This window comes from Myiozetetes cayanensis, unplaced genomic scaffold (assembly GCF_022539395.1).
Source record: "Myiozetetes cayanensis isolate MyiCay16 unplaced genomic scaffold, myiCay2020 scf7, whole genome shotgun sequence".
Lineage (NCBI taxonomy): Eukaryota > Metazoa > Chordata > Aves > Passeriformes > Tyrannidae > Myiozetetes > Myiozetetes cayanensis.
In genome coordinates, this window is record NW_026087964.1 from 17,144,412 (window position 1) to 17,158,834 (window position 14,423).

At 36.7% G+C, this 14,423-nt stretch overlaps 1 long non-coding RNA gene across 9 annotated transcripts in view; it reads right to left on the bottom strand.

The window, feature by feature from the left end:
- Positions 1-1,439: 1,439 nt before the first annotated feature.
- LOC126652103 (uncharacterized) overlaps positions 1,440-14,423 on the bottom strand; it is a 34,220-nt gene continuing 21,236 nt past the window's right edge. For 7 of the 9 annotated variants that reach the window (XR_007631883.1, XR_007631881.1, XR_007631882.1 and 4 more), the window contains one exon: positions 1,440-13,700. This is a non-coding gene — a long non-coding RNA (uncharacterized LOC126652103). The remainder of the gene's footprint in view (positions 13,701-14,423) is intronic. The other 2 variants (XR_007631877.1, XR_007631878.1) reach the window with 2 other exon arrangements.

The window sequence follows — 14,423 nt, forward strand, 5'->3', positions numbered from 1 at the left end:
TGGGCAGAAATGAAATACCTGAAATTCAAATAAGGGAAATGCAGAGTCCTGCACCTGGGGAAGAATAACCCCATGCACCAGGACAGGCTGGGGGCTGACCTGCTGGAAAGTAGCTCCAGGGAGAAGGACCTTGGGATCCTAGTGGACAACAAGCTGTCCATGAGCCAGCAGTGCCCTTGTGACCAAGAAGACCAATGGTATCCTAGGTTGCCCTAGGAAGAGCAGTGCCAGCAGTTTGAGGGAGATGATCCTGCCCCTCAGACCTGGTGAGGCTATATCTGGAGTCTGCGTCCAGTTCTGGGCTCCTCAGTACAACAGAGTCATGGAGCTCCTGGAGAGGGTCCAGCAGAGGGCTACAAGGTTGATTTTGAGGCCAGACTGAGAGAGTCTGTTCAGTCTCAACAAGAAATGACTGAGAGGGGACCTCATCAATATTCATAAGTATCAGAAGGAAGGGTGTCAAGAAGGTGGAGCCAATCTCTTCTTGATCGTGCCAAGCTATAGGATAAGAGGCAATAGGCAGAAACTGATGCCCAAGAAGTTTCACCTGATGATGAGGGAAAATGTCTTAACTGTGTGACTGAGCACTGGAATAGATTGCCCAGAGAGTTTGTGGAGTCTTCCTCACTGGAGATATTCAAGAACAATCTGGACATGATAATGCGCAACGTTCTCTGGAATGACTCTGCCTGAGCAGGGAGATTGGACCAGATGACCCAGAGGGACCCTGTGGTCCCCTCCAATCTTACCCATTCTGCAACTCTGTGATTCTGTATATTGTTTTGCTAGTGTTAAAATACTCTCGACACCTTTTCTTTAAAATGTTCTAGCACCTGCCTGTTTTGGAACAGGGTCTTGAAATTTGGCAGGAGGAATGGGGCTTTAGGCAAAGATATAGATCTGAAAACAAATTCTGCCAAGTCTGGAAAAGTCATAAGCATGCAAGAATCCCTGTTCATACTGCTGAGTACTTGATAATGTTTACCTAATAAGTTTCTGACTATTTTTCTCCTCAATAAATATGCTCTTATCAGAGCCCCAAGTGTGATCAGACTGTGCGTACACCAAAATATGCAGGAAATGAACATCCAGCTCAGAGGTAGGAGAGAATAGAGGGATTTTTCCTGCTCTCAGCTACTCTGGATTAAGCCCCAGTACTTGAATTAAAAGATGAGAATCTACTTCTCCTGTACTATCCACATCACTGATAAAAATAAATTATTTGATTCAAATACATGAGGGATTTGGCCTGGAGAAGACATTAGACTCCTACAAAGTCTTACAGAATTATTACTGGAAGTGGAGACAGGAACTGACTGAGAATTCACAGTGGGTTGACCCTGGCAAAACCCACACACAGTTGCCCACTCACTCTTCAACCCCAGCAGGATAGGGGAGAGAATCAGAAGGGGAAAAAAAAATGACAAAAACCTCATGGATCATGATAAGGACAATTTAATAAGTGAAAAAAAGAAAGACAAACAAACAAGCGGTGTAAAGTCAGGCACTTACTACCTCTCATCAGCTGGTCAATGCCTAAACTGTCTCCAGGTAGTAGCTATCTTCAAAAAACTACTCTCCCCACACGTCAATTTTATTGCTGAGCACAACGTCGTATGTCATGCAATATTCCTTTGGTCAGCTGGGGTCAACTGCCACTATTTTTAACTCTCCTAGCCTTTTGCCCACTCCCAGACCACTTCATTACACACATTTTAGAGCTAACTTAAAAAAAATAGTTTAAATTATTTTTCCAGGACAATTAAAGCAATACCATGTGTCCCAGTTTAAATGAGACAAGGGTCTTTTGCTGAGGATGAGTTAGGAGAAAAGACCCAAACTTCTTTTTCTAAGCAATTATAAATCCAAAATTAAGAGGCTCCGATTGCAGGAAAACAAATTATGGAAAAGGGAAAATAACAGCCCTTTATTAAAAGGTATGTGTGTATTAACAGAAACACGGAAAAAAACCAAGTAAAACAACCAAGCAATACTCCTATACCCACCAATAATCCCCTTCAAGAACAAACCGATAAACCAGCAAAAGAAAGAGTAAACAGTTCCATTTTTGCTCCCCTTGGTGCAATTCCAACCACAGTCAATAGAAGGCGCTGTTGGGTCACTAGAGATGCAAAACTTGTAATGTCCTGTACCATTCACCAGGTGGTGCTGTTGGGTTACTGGAGATGAAGAACTTGTAGTGTCCTATGGTAGCCCCCAGGTGGCGCTGTTGGATCACTGGAGGTGCAGAACTTGTAATGTCCAGTGCCTGTCACCAGGCGACGCTGTTGGATCCCTGGTTGCCGCCACATGGGATGGGGGAAAAAACAAGACCTTCCAGGGTATGTCGGAGAGAAAAAAACCAACAAAACAACAACAAAAACACCCCTTGGTTCCCCTTCCCTTCCCACATTGGGACAGGAGAGAGGGAGTGGGGGGAAGGGAAAGGAAGGAAAAAAACCCCAGTAATCAAACAGAAAGTTCTCCCAATGGAAGAAAACTCACGATCTTCAACTGGTTAGAGTTCGCTTTAAGCAGGGCCTGCAGCCAGCAACAGCTGAGCAGAGAGCGGCAGCAAACTCCCCTCCGACAGGAAAAAAAAAAGAACCAGGCAGCGTCTGCAGCTCGTAGCAGGTCCCGACCCCACCGGCACACCAGCCTCTCCTCCTGACCAGCGTGCCAGCCATACCCTCAGCCCACCAAAATTCCTGCTCCCCCATTGCCCCAGAGATGAGAGAAAAAAATAGACTTTAGCTCCTTCATCTGCCTGTTTCCTAGGAGACTTAATATCTCGGCCATTAGTGGACCGACTGATTCTTTTGTTCACCTGATAGCTACCTGATGACCTATACACAGGGCACACACAGCAGGGGGGGAAGGGAAAGAAAAATTCCTTGCTAAAATCGGAACTATGACACCATGTCAAAGACAAAAGGTATAATTCCAGTAGTTTAAAGAAATATCTGCTTTTTTTCTTTACTTTTGGTATGTTCTATCTTGAAATCATGCAACTTTGTTTATAATATAGAACATGAGATATCTTAAGGTAAAAACTTATGAGCTAACCTACATTATATTTCTTCAGTGGAGAACAAATGATGTGGTGTCTGACACCTTCCGTTTAGACAAAAATGTGGAAATGACCCATAGATGATCACTTAACTCCAAAGCATGAGGGATGTTGCAAATAGTTTGTCTTTATGAAGTAGAAAGAATCAGACAGTACCACACAGTGCAATATCTTTTGGAGTTGAAAAGAGTAAGAGCTGCCCTGCTGAATGATGGTAGTATGAATATAGGACTGGTCAACATGAATATAGTTCACCTGGTCAAGATATTCCCATGAAGGCTATGAAGTGCTGCCAAACACATTAGCCACACATACAGTTGCTTTGTACTGTAGGCACAACACTCTTTTGTTTGTTTGTTTGTTTTTTGCATTCAAAGCAAATGTGGCTCCCTGAATTAGCATCTTTCTTCTTCTCTAGTCAGTGTCATGTTTTCATATGTTATTAATGGTACCATCAGTTAAACTGCTTTGGTGCTAACAGAAAAATATCAGTTTTATCCTGGAGTAACATTACTGTTAAACTGAACTTTGGTACATTGCGAACATCATTTCTAGCTCTCATTTTGATTTGCATCTCTTAAAGAATGATTGTTCAGGTAACAAGAATTATTTGTACTAAACCCCAAATTCACTTTACTTGATATTATCAGCTAAGCCTTTGAAAGAACATTAGAAGCACCTCTATTTTAAATTGCAGCTGATAAAACAGCAAAGCTCTTGCTGAAGATAATGACCTAAAAAATGATAACATCACAGTAGAATCAGACAGTGCCATTCAATTGTCTGTTCTGCCATATATAAAGAAATGTGCTATTATTTCTTGATTTAAGATTATGAAGAATACTGCTCAGGTAATATTCACTTCTTTTGGACAGCTTTTCATGCACAGAATCAGATAAACAAGGTGCTATCTTCAAAGACTACTGAAAACCTATTGAACACAACAAATTTCTTTCTGTCTTTTTAAAAAGTCCAACAGTGAGCTTTTGCACACTAAAGGCACGTTAGCATATGATTCAAGTTCCTAAACTCAAGCCACAAATAAAGGTCCCATTGAGTTTTAAGATGACTCAAGGAAGAAAGAAATTGCCCAGGGTTGTCAAGGCTGGAACAGCAGAAAACAAGACAAATGTACAATTTATTGAAACCAATTTATTCATAACAAACAAAAAAGGTAGCCAGTTACTTTGAAGAAAACAGCCATCTATAACTGGTTCAAGGGACATACTTATTTTGAAAGTCTATACCTTTAGACAGTAAATGTAATCCTTTTCAATACTTAGAGAGGAGTTTGTACTCTATTTATAAAAGATGAACTTATTAATATTTAAAGAAGAAAAACAAAGGAAAAAATAAAGTCAATTCCCTATGAAATTGTTCTGTGTATGTATACCATCTGTGTAGGTGGTGTACCTGAATATAAGATGCTCCTTTACACTTATACATGAAGTATAATAGCAAAAAGTCACTAGAGGATATAAAACAGAGAAGGAAAGCTCAGACTTCAGCTTTAACTGAGACTGTGATTTTTTTCCTTATGCTAAAAAGCAAATAATGGCACAAATTACATCCTTTTTCTTTCCCATTCCATGGAGAACTGATAACGAGAAATGTTGGGGCAATTTTCTTTTGCACTCTACAGATTAGTACTGAGTGAAATACTCACTGCTGAGGGGAAAAAATGATTCGAATTTCATGGAGCTTTTACCAACATTTGATCTAGTCAATGGTACTTTTGTCTATTAAAATGCACTTAAATAGCATATGTGGTGTGTTTTTTTCAAAAGGCTAAGTGTTTTTCACTAATCTTTGAGGTATTTTAAGTATGGATACAGATAAGTTTTAGAAAATGCTGCTTTTTCCTTCTTCTAGATAAGAGTTGGGTTTGATTTTCAAAGGAAAGACAGCTGCACTTACTACTCTTTGTCTTAAGAAAAGCATATTAACATCAGAAAAGTGTCTGGTGTTGCAGAATACTTGCAAAATGTTGAAATATTTCCTACCATTTTAAAGAAAATTAGGAAATGAATTGTTATGCTATCATTAAGGGCTTTACCCTGTAGCAATGAAAGTTGAAATGATCATTGTTCTCAAAGTTCAAGCTTAAATTACATTCTAAAGGAAATAAAGTAAGAACAAAGAAAATTTAAAAAGAGGTTGGAGACCAGGATGACTGTTTTAAACTGACACATCTAAATTCTAGGTGGCTGTGTCTGTGGGAGAGGTGAGGAAAAATTCAGTTCTCAGAAAAACAGGGCTTAAAGTCCCTAGTTCATCAAAAAATGAGGGGTTGCATTGCTGAAAATTCCTATCACACCCATATTAAGTTCAAAAATCCTCAATGTTGTGGGGTTTTTTCCATTATGCAATTCTTTCTGCTCAGGACCTAATCTGTCTCTGCTTCTCCTAAGATGGATAGGTAGTGGTGAATCTTTCAAAGGAGATGTAGGAGTTCTTTTTTACTTTTTGCTTAATATTTTATATTTAGAGCACCTTAGGAATTTGGAAAGGTGGGTTCTGTGTCTGCTTCAACTGCAAAGAATTAAACTTGTGTCTTAAGAGAATACTGAAAAGGCTGAAACAGCAAGAAGCCTGACACTTAAAGAGGGAGCTGGATTCTTGACTGCAAAGGATTAAAAATGAAAAAAATGAATCCTGTATACTATCAATTCTAATACATATTTGTATTATATTATGTCACCAATGAGGGGAAAAAAAAAAAAAAGGAATTATTTACTTAGAGTCAAATTGCCTCTGTTTCTTTCAATAACATGTTTTTACCATTCAGTAGAAACACTAAGGTGGCTCTCCAGAACTTAGAAGACAGTAATTTTTTTCTGTCTCTGATTAAAATGTAAAAAGGAAACTCTCAGATTTCTCTTACAAGTGCTACAAGCAGCCAGTGATTTTGGAGTAGCTGAATAGGACTACAAACTAAAAGATCAGAATGATGGCTTTTTATTCAGAATGCCCTGGTAGATCTGTGTGCTTGCTTTGCTGTAGAGCAAAAAAAAAAAAAAGTCTCAAGAAGAGACATAAGTATGAAACAGACAATTATGTCCCCAAAATAAATACTTTTAAAATGTGTGAAAGCAGTCAAGATGTTAACTAATCCTTTAGATGCCTATAAATTTAGGCAAGGTTATAAAAGGATACAGATGTATGGAACAGTTGTTTAGAAATTAGGTAGGACTTCAGGTCTCCTTGATAAGATTTCAGCAGAACCAATATCATTCTGAAATTCACTGATTTGTTTCAAAAATATTTTTAGAACCAAGGAAGTAATTTGAAGCACGAGATTAGGTTATCTTTCAGATCAAGTATATCTAAATCATACCATGCAATGAAAAGTTGGGCACACAAAAGACAGAATGAAAGAAGGAATAATGCAACCCTAGGAAAAATGGAGAATAATTTTATGCTTATTTAAATGAATTTTGAGTAGCCACTTTTTCATCAGCTTATGGCTGTACTGTAACTGAATTTTTTTAATTGTTTCATCTTTCATTTGATTAAAAAATATCACTAATGCATAAGACAATGGAAAATTGTCTTATGGGACATAGTTCTCAATCACTTATATTTCAATGAGTTAGGTAACAGCATGAATTACAAAAATTTAATACATTATTATACCTACCAAATAGCAGTCTTATTCAATATATACCCAAGTAATAATTTTAAAATTGCCACAACTTTACACCAGTTTTGAGTGTTTCTGAGGGGTTACTGCACTGATAAATGGACACATTCTCTAAAACCACCAAGCACATGCATATCCTAATATTCCTTAAGCATAAACTCTGTTAAAATCAATGCAGGGTTCACCTTATCCAACTCTTGATTATCAATAGCATTCTTCCCTTGCAAAAATTATTCACCTGTTTAAAAATTCCCAAATACTAAAATGTCAGAAAATGAAAAATTATGGAATCCAGACCATTCTCAGCTAAGGCATAAATCTTCATTACTTTTTAGCAAATACCTGACAAATGTCCCCACCCCCCAATATGTAAAGATGTCCAAAAGTCAATATAATACCTTCTTAGGAGATTGTTTTGGATGCAGTCTGTAAATTACAGGGTTTTGTAATAAATTTAGGATTAGAATACAAGTTTAAAATCCAACTTGTGTGTACACAGCCCCATTCCAAAGGAGAAATGGGATCATGACTCCAATACGATCAGCTTCTTCCTAACTTCTGCTTTACAGCTTGTTTTGCTTTGTGCTAATAAGAATATCTCTCTGTGTCTGCCTGCTCTTAGGCAAGTGAGTGAGATAAGTAGTCTGCTTAGAGGAAAATGGTTACATGTGTTCCCTTGTTTCCTGCATAGGCACACAATAAAGCGAACTGGCTTGAATTTAAGGGTGTGATTTTTCTGTGAGTTGTGACTTTAGTATTTAGACATTACATCTCTTTGTTAACATCTGTTATAATAAAAAGGTATAAATATATCTTTCATACTTCAGAAGAAGGATTTATGGAAATAGCTGAGAACACTTGTAATAAACTGAGGTTATGTGCTACTTACCTGCATGAATAAAGAAAAGCAAACAAAGGAGATAACCTTTCTCCCCTTTCTTCCTCTGGTCTCTGTAGTATCTAAAAGTAGAGAAACAAGAGGGCAAAAATAATGGAGAAAAGTAATTTTGTTCATTAGACAAACTGATAAAGTTGGCAAAGAAAAAGAAAGGGTTTTTTGCACAAAAGCCTTTCTTCAGAGATAAATAAGCACTGAAACACCTTTCCCTGAATTGCTGGTTAGGCAGTAAAAGATGTGCAGAGTTCCTTCCCTGCACCCTGTTTCTACTGCTGCACTCAAAATAGCAAGGTGGGAAAGTTTCAAAGTCACTTATCCCCATTAAAGTTATACTGTGGTATTGCAAATATTAATTGCTAGCTGCTGCCTTGCAGGTAGAATCGTCCTTTCTGCTGTGATTCCGCTAAACATTACAATGCCTCCTCTTGAGAATGGTGACAAAAGGACAGTCAATCTCAGCTCATGTCCTTCTTCTCTCTGTTGTCTGCTTGTCCAAATGCCTGAACATCTTGTCAAATTTAATCTAAGTCAAACAAGACAGATACAGGATATAGAGCCATGTTTCTTAACCCAGCATGTTTATTTCAGTAATGAACAATAGTAAGCTTGTTTAATAAATATATTTGATTCTTGTTAACAAGTGGAAACAGAACATACTGCCTACAAACTTTTCCAGGATGCACATGCATGCAGGTTTTCCTCAAAATCTTTTCAAATGGCTATTTCACCATATTTTAAAAAACAATATTCATGTGCAAAATATAGCTTTTAAAGTCCTGTGCAACACTAAGACATCACAATCCAATCTTACATAATGTGCAGTAATTACTCCCACAACTTGGGGTACACCATGTTTTAAGATTCTAAAATGTTCCAGGAAAATTGTTCCAATTAAATTTCTGTTATGTATGGGAAATTCATCCTTGAACTCCCAACAACTAATTTCACACCAAAATGAGCACAAATGCTATTCTAGAAGGGTTTTTTTTTTACTATACCGTCTGTCTGATTTCACCCCACTTGCTGTGTTACCTTTAAATTTAGGGACATATTGGTTCTGTATAATAAAAAGAAATAGAGAAAGAATCTTGAGGTAATAACCAAATGAGTTTCCTTTAGTGCTGAGAACCAGAAAAATACATAGGAAAAAATGACAGTATTATAGCAAAGGAATCTGAAAGGTCTAGAGTAATTTGTACTCTCTAATTACTATCAGAGTTTGCAGAAAGATACACATCTTACAGATCATAGAAGATATCTTCAGATTTTATCCTCTGATATAAAAGTAGGAAAGTTCAAACATGTCCAAATTTCTATAAATAAACAATACTGTATTACAGTGTTCTGTGAATGTGTCAAGTCTTGAAGAGCCAGATTGTGATCCTGGCTTTGTGCCTACACCAGGAATTATGTGGCTGTTCAGCATTCATACTGCCTACATTTGCTGCCTCTATAACTGCTATCAAGATTAGAAGCAAGGAGTTTCTGTAGAACCATTGACTCACATTCTTTACAGTTGGATAGAGGATGGTCAACTAGAAAATTGACCATAAATGGTATAGAGGTCTTCAATACATAGGAGTTGCACAAAGTAATCTGCTCTAAATATAAGCCTGATACATTCTGGCATATTTCTCTACCTGAAAAAGAGAGTGGGAAAGAAGTGTGAGAACACAGAACTCTGTCTTTGAGTCATGATGTGACTTTTTTTAGGATTGTGCATTATCATTGTTAGCCTATGAATCAATTCTAATTTAATCTTTGCACAATGGGGAAAGAACCCTCTCTTGACTCCTGGTATCTACAGTTCCATCTGTCCTAATAAATAAAAGAGGGAGGTTGCTTAAGCACTAGACCTCTGATCATCTACACCTGCATAACTGGTAATTCTTTCCCTATTTATGCTTTAAAGTGCTCCAAATATCTCTCTTCAAGAAAAAGCCTGCTTAGGCTTTTGGAGACATTTTGCTTCATGAACTGATCCCAGAAGTCTATGCAGATAAAAATCTGTCAGTTTTCCACCAGTTTTCCCTCCATATATTCTACACAGTCCTCAACATCATCCTCACAGACTAATCACTCAGTTGCACAGATCCACACGTCACACCTCAAAACTTCCAATACCTGATCCTCTAAGTTTCCTAATATAAACTGCTATTCTAGGAAGTGCAACATAGTTTTCACATTAGTTAGGCAAACAGACCCCCAGACCTGTAAATTAAAGGCTATCTCTCACGGCCTTAAGAGTCTAGCTAAAACACAAAAGCAAGTGGTAAAGCTGAACGAGGCTGGCTATCTAACCATCATGGAAATGAGCTCACTCGTTCAATGTTTTTTACTTAGTACTGTAAGCATAGTCTCAAGTGACTGGCCATTCAATGGCCATTACTATCTCTTTTTCCCCTGTTCTTTGTCTATTAACTTCTTAAGAAAAATACTATTAGTACAGCACTGTCCTGAAAAAGCAATTTGGTGAATGTGTGGATCCATAAATACGATCCATGATTTTAAAAAGTAAGGATTTACATCATTTGGGGATTTTTTCCAGAGACACAGTTTATCATAATCTTCTTCAAATGCAGTAACAGATGACTGTAACAACTTCTAGTGCTATTGTGAAGGCAGACCTCTCTTTTATAAGCTGAACACTCCAGTCGTCTTCCCACTCATTACATCCTACATGTTGTCAATCTTAGTCTCAAGAACTGTCAATCAGAAATGCAGTGGGTGATAAGTGTAGTATTTTTTAACCACACTAAGGTGGGCATTTCTTTGATTTTCCTTAATTCTCTTGATTGGAAAGTGCAGTATGTGTCTTGCTTACAAGCAAACACAAAAGTACATGAAAAACAGTATTTTGAAAACTGAAAACAGAAGTATGGTACAGTAATCCTTACAGCTAATCAAAGTCTTATTGTTAGTAAAACAGCATCCTGGTTATTTAATACAGTGGTTCCAGATATTATGATTACCTCTTTAGGCTTAAGTTTATTGATTTAGTAAGAGCAATTATGAAATATTAACAAAAGAGAGAAACTAAAAGCCACAATAATTTGCTGAAGAACATTGTAACTTTTACAGTTATATCGATATATGTGATCAAGCTGCCAGCAGAAGAAAAAAGAAGAAAAAGGAGAAGGGGAAAAAAGGAGGAAAGGGTGGCATGGGAGTGGAAATAAACACTGTGTTAAATATGTGATTGACCCAATATGAGAGTTTTTATGTTTTAATACTAATACAATAATTGCTGCTATTGTTAGAGATGTAAGAATGTCTTACATAACACAGTAAACTACAAGCAAAATGCTGCTTTTATTTAGTTCACCTATGGAATTTCTGTGAAGGATTATTTTTCACTGTTTGAGGAAGCACATTTTTGACAAATCTTTCAAACAATCTCAAGAGGCTTACCTGCTGCCATTGGTATCAGAAAATGGCAGTTTCACTTATCCTTATAGAGTTTCTGATGACATGTAATTTAAATAACTTGCCAGACATGCTGAGCTGGTTTGTCTCAAAGGCATTAAGACTGACCAGCTGGTGATCTATTATGGTGTTATAGAATTGATACTGAAATTATTTTAGCAGTAGGTATATACAGAACACAAAATCTTCAACAGAGAAGAGGATAAATGAAAACAAAATTGAGCGTTCTATTCTGGTGCTAAAAATTTTTTTTTCTTGTTGTCCCCAGTACCTTGACTTTTTTCAGTGATGATTCATGACAATTCAGTGAGGTATTTCAGCATATATTTCCAATTCAGACCTGAATGTCTTCATGGATTTTGTAGGATGATCAAGAGGTTAAGCACTGATGTTAGCTACTACATCTTTAAAAACCTCTTGCATAGTTTGAAATAGTGAAAGCCTTTATGTCTGGCAAATGTTGCTTGTAATGAAAATATGTATATACTCCTAATTACAGAGACAATAAGATGTTGCTAAAATTACCAGAGTTGCACAATACTGAAGGCAAAAGGAATAGGTATGTGTTCCAAAAAGCCTTATCAACTCTAGCCTCTTATCTTTTAAAAACTCTTTTTTGGGTCTCAAAAACTACTTACTTTCTATAATGGGTGTTATCATTTCTCTTCCAAACCCTGACATACAAGAGAATTTACTAATTTTCTATTAGTCTGACTGCTGCTTTCTGCATAGACTCTTTTGACTGTAATCTATGTTATAGCTAATTCTTTGGTTTAATTCCCAAATATTGGCATAAATGACAAGGGGGTGGTAGCTAAATAGCCTTCCAAGCCCCTCACATTATTAATGGACAAAGGAAGTTAAGCATTCAGAGAATGCAGATATGATACAAATGAGCTTTCACACACCAGGGGTTTTTGACACTGTGTTTTGGAATTTCTCAGAATTCTTTTCCACTACTTGCTTTTCAAGGTTATAGTGCTTTATTTGCAGTGAGAAGCAGATATCTGTTCCCTGTCTAGGGAATGGTAGATGCAAACATCCCTTATTATACCTCTGTGTCATAATTCTCTGAATTCACGTGCAGAAAAGATGGTCAATTCTAACAATAAAGTTTCAGAGTAGAAGAAAGATAATAGTTCATGTGACCACAGTCACAAAGTATGAAGTACTGAAAATGTACTAAAAATGTGGACCGGAGCAAATTTATGAGCAATAGTTCAGAGGCTGGTACCTTTTTCTCTTCTGAAGAGTTTCTGACCTAAGCTTGCCTTGCCTTTCTTACTTTTGAAAATTAGAGATTTTTTGAAAAGGTCCTATATAAGAGCTAGATTTTTTTAGTTCAGTGAGATGCCTATGCACTGTAGTAAGGGAGACTTAAAGGAATACAAGAATATGCAAAATTAAGTGGATGTTGCACATTCTTTAACTCCTTCCCATTCTAGGATGCAAAGATGGAAGATGAATAGGATCATCTTCATCTGCCTAGAGATGGTGAATCAAATTAAGAGTGAAAAATAAGACTTCAACTTCTTGTTGGTAGTTGCCAATAACAATCCTCACAAACATTGTGCCAGGGTGGCACAAAATGGATTAAGGTTTCCTAGAACCACATATATCCCCTTGGTATGCTTAAAAAGACCAGTTCCTGTTTCCATCTACTCAGTTGTGGCCTCAACTAGCACTAAATTAACACCTAAAAATACAGTTTCTTCATTAAATGCAAGTAGAATAACCAGAAATATTTTTAGAAGTACTGTAGAATGGTGGTGTTTCACAAAAGTGAATCTTAAACTGCATATTACCTTTTCACTCCATGAAAATGAAAGTGAAAAGAGAAAACATAAGAAGTTGCACTCTTGGAGAAGAAGAAAGAATAACCCTTGACTATCTGTCAAAATCCAATTGCTATATAGTATGATTCTTCATAACCCAACTGTATTGCTTCTTCTTTGTGTTTCCTTTAAAAACACAGTTATAGAGATACTGAGTAAACGCACTTAGAGACATCAAGTTTTCTGCATTGTAAAAATCCAGTGGAAAAAATATACTGGGAAATTGATGAAATCATGCAGGTGACAACAAATTCAGCCATTCTTCAAAATTTCATTATATAATAATCTGTGAGCATAGGTAATTTGGAATCCTTACCAAATCATTCAGCAGGGTCTAGATTGTGAAGATGTTTTTAACATAGACTGTATGCTTTTCAGTATTAATTTTTCACTCTGACAAAAGGACCAAATATAAGAAGGTTCTCCCAAGTACAAAAATAGGCTGTAGCAAAGAAATTGGCAAAATGATGAAACACATACATGCCAGATGGCTGTGTTTCCATGTTCCAGTAGAAGGGTGTTATAATTTCATTCTTGAATGCAGTTCTTTACATAAAAGGCACCAAAAATAGAATGTATGAGAAAACCATAGTCGACCATGAGCATCAGTTTTAGGAGTACCAGTACATAAAAAGAAATTTCCAACTACATTACAATTATTTAAAAGGTTTAACACCTTTGTACAATAAAAAATTAAGCAGAGGCTGCACAAAAAGCTATCTAAAGTTATCTAACAGAGAAACAGTACAATTTTGCATTTGAACTCACATTCCTTTTTCAAGATGTTAGGTGTCTTGTTCAATCAGAGTAGACATCTCTTGAGAGAACCTAGTGAGCAGAACAAAATTTGCCTTTTTAAATAGGGGCTAATTGTCCTGTTTTGCACAGCAAATTACATAGAAATCCAGAAAAGGGTTCAACTAACCAAGAGATATTAAGGCCTATATCTCAGACCCATATTTCCTACCAAGGCTGTTCAGCCATGTATGCAGGAGTTTCCTGGTCTAAACAAGAGCATGCAATTTCTGTAACACAGTAGACAAAATAATTTGCCAGTGACCTGAATTTTCAGTTCATTTCATACCAGAGTCATGGAACTAAACACCAAATTTAGAAAGAGGGCAGTTTGGAAATTTAGGGGTTGGGCTCCTTCCTGCCCTTCTGGTCAAAACCCTCCTTATTCCTCCTAGCTTACCAGAGATTGAGGATCACCTCAAAGTTATTAATTCAAAATGAGACTTTCTCCATTATGAACTAATGCTAATACAGACATTCTGAAGTGTTGTTTTGAGTGTAGGAGTTTAAATTCCGCATTAAAGTCCACTTTGATTGCGCAACACAAATCTGACTATGAATACTTTACTCAAGTCTGTGAAAATTCATATTCTACTGCTAAGCAATATTCTTCTAACAGTATTTTTAAAGAGTAGAGTTTGAAATGACAGGCCCTTCCAAAACACAGGAAATGTGTTTTGGACTTAAATTTGTTACAGACGTAGAATTTCTTTTGGTTAAAGAAATAAAAAAAGAAAAAAGGTTTACACTTGCATA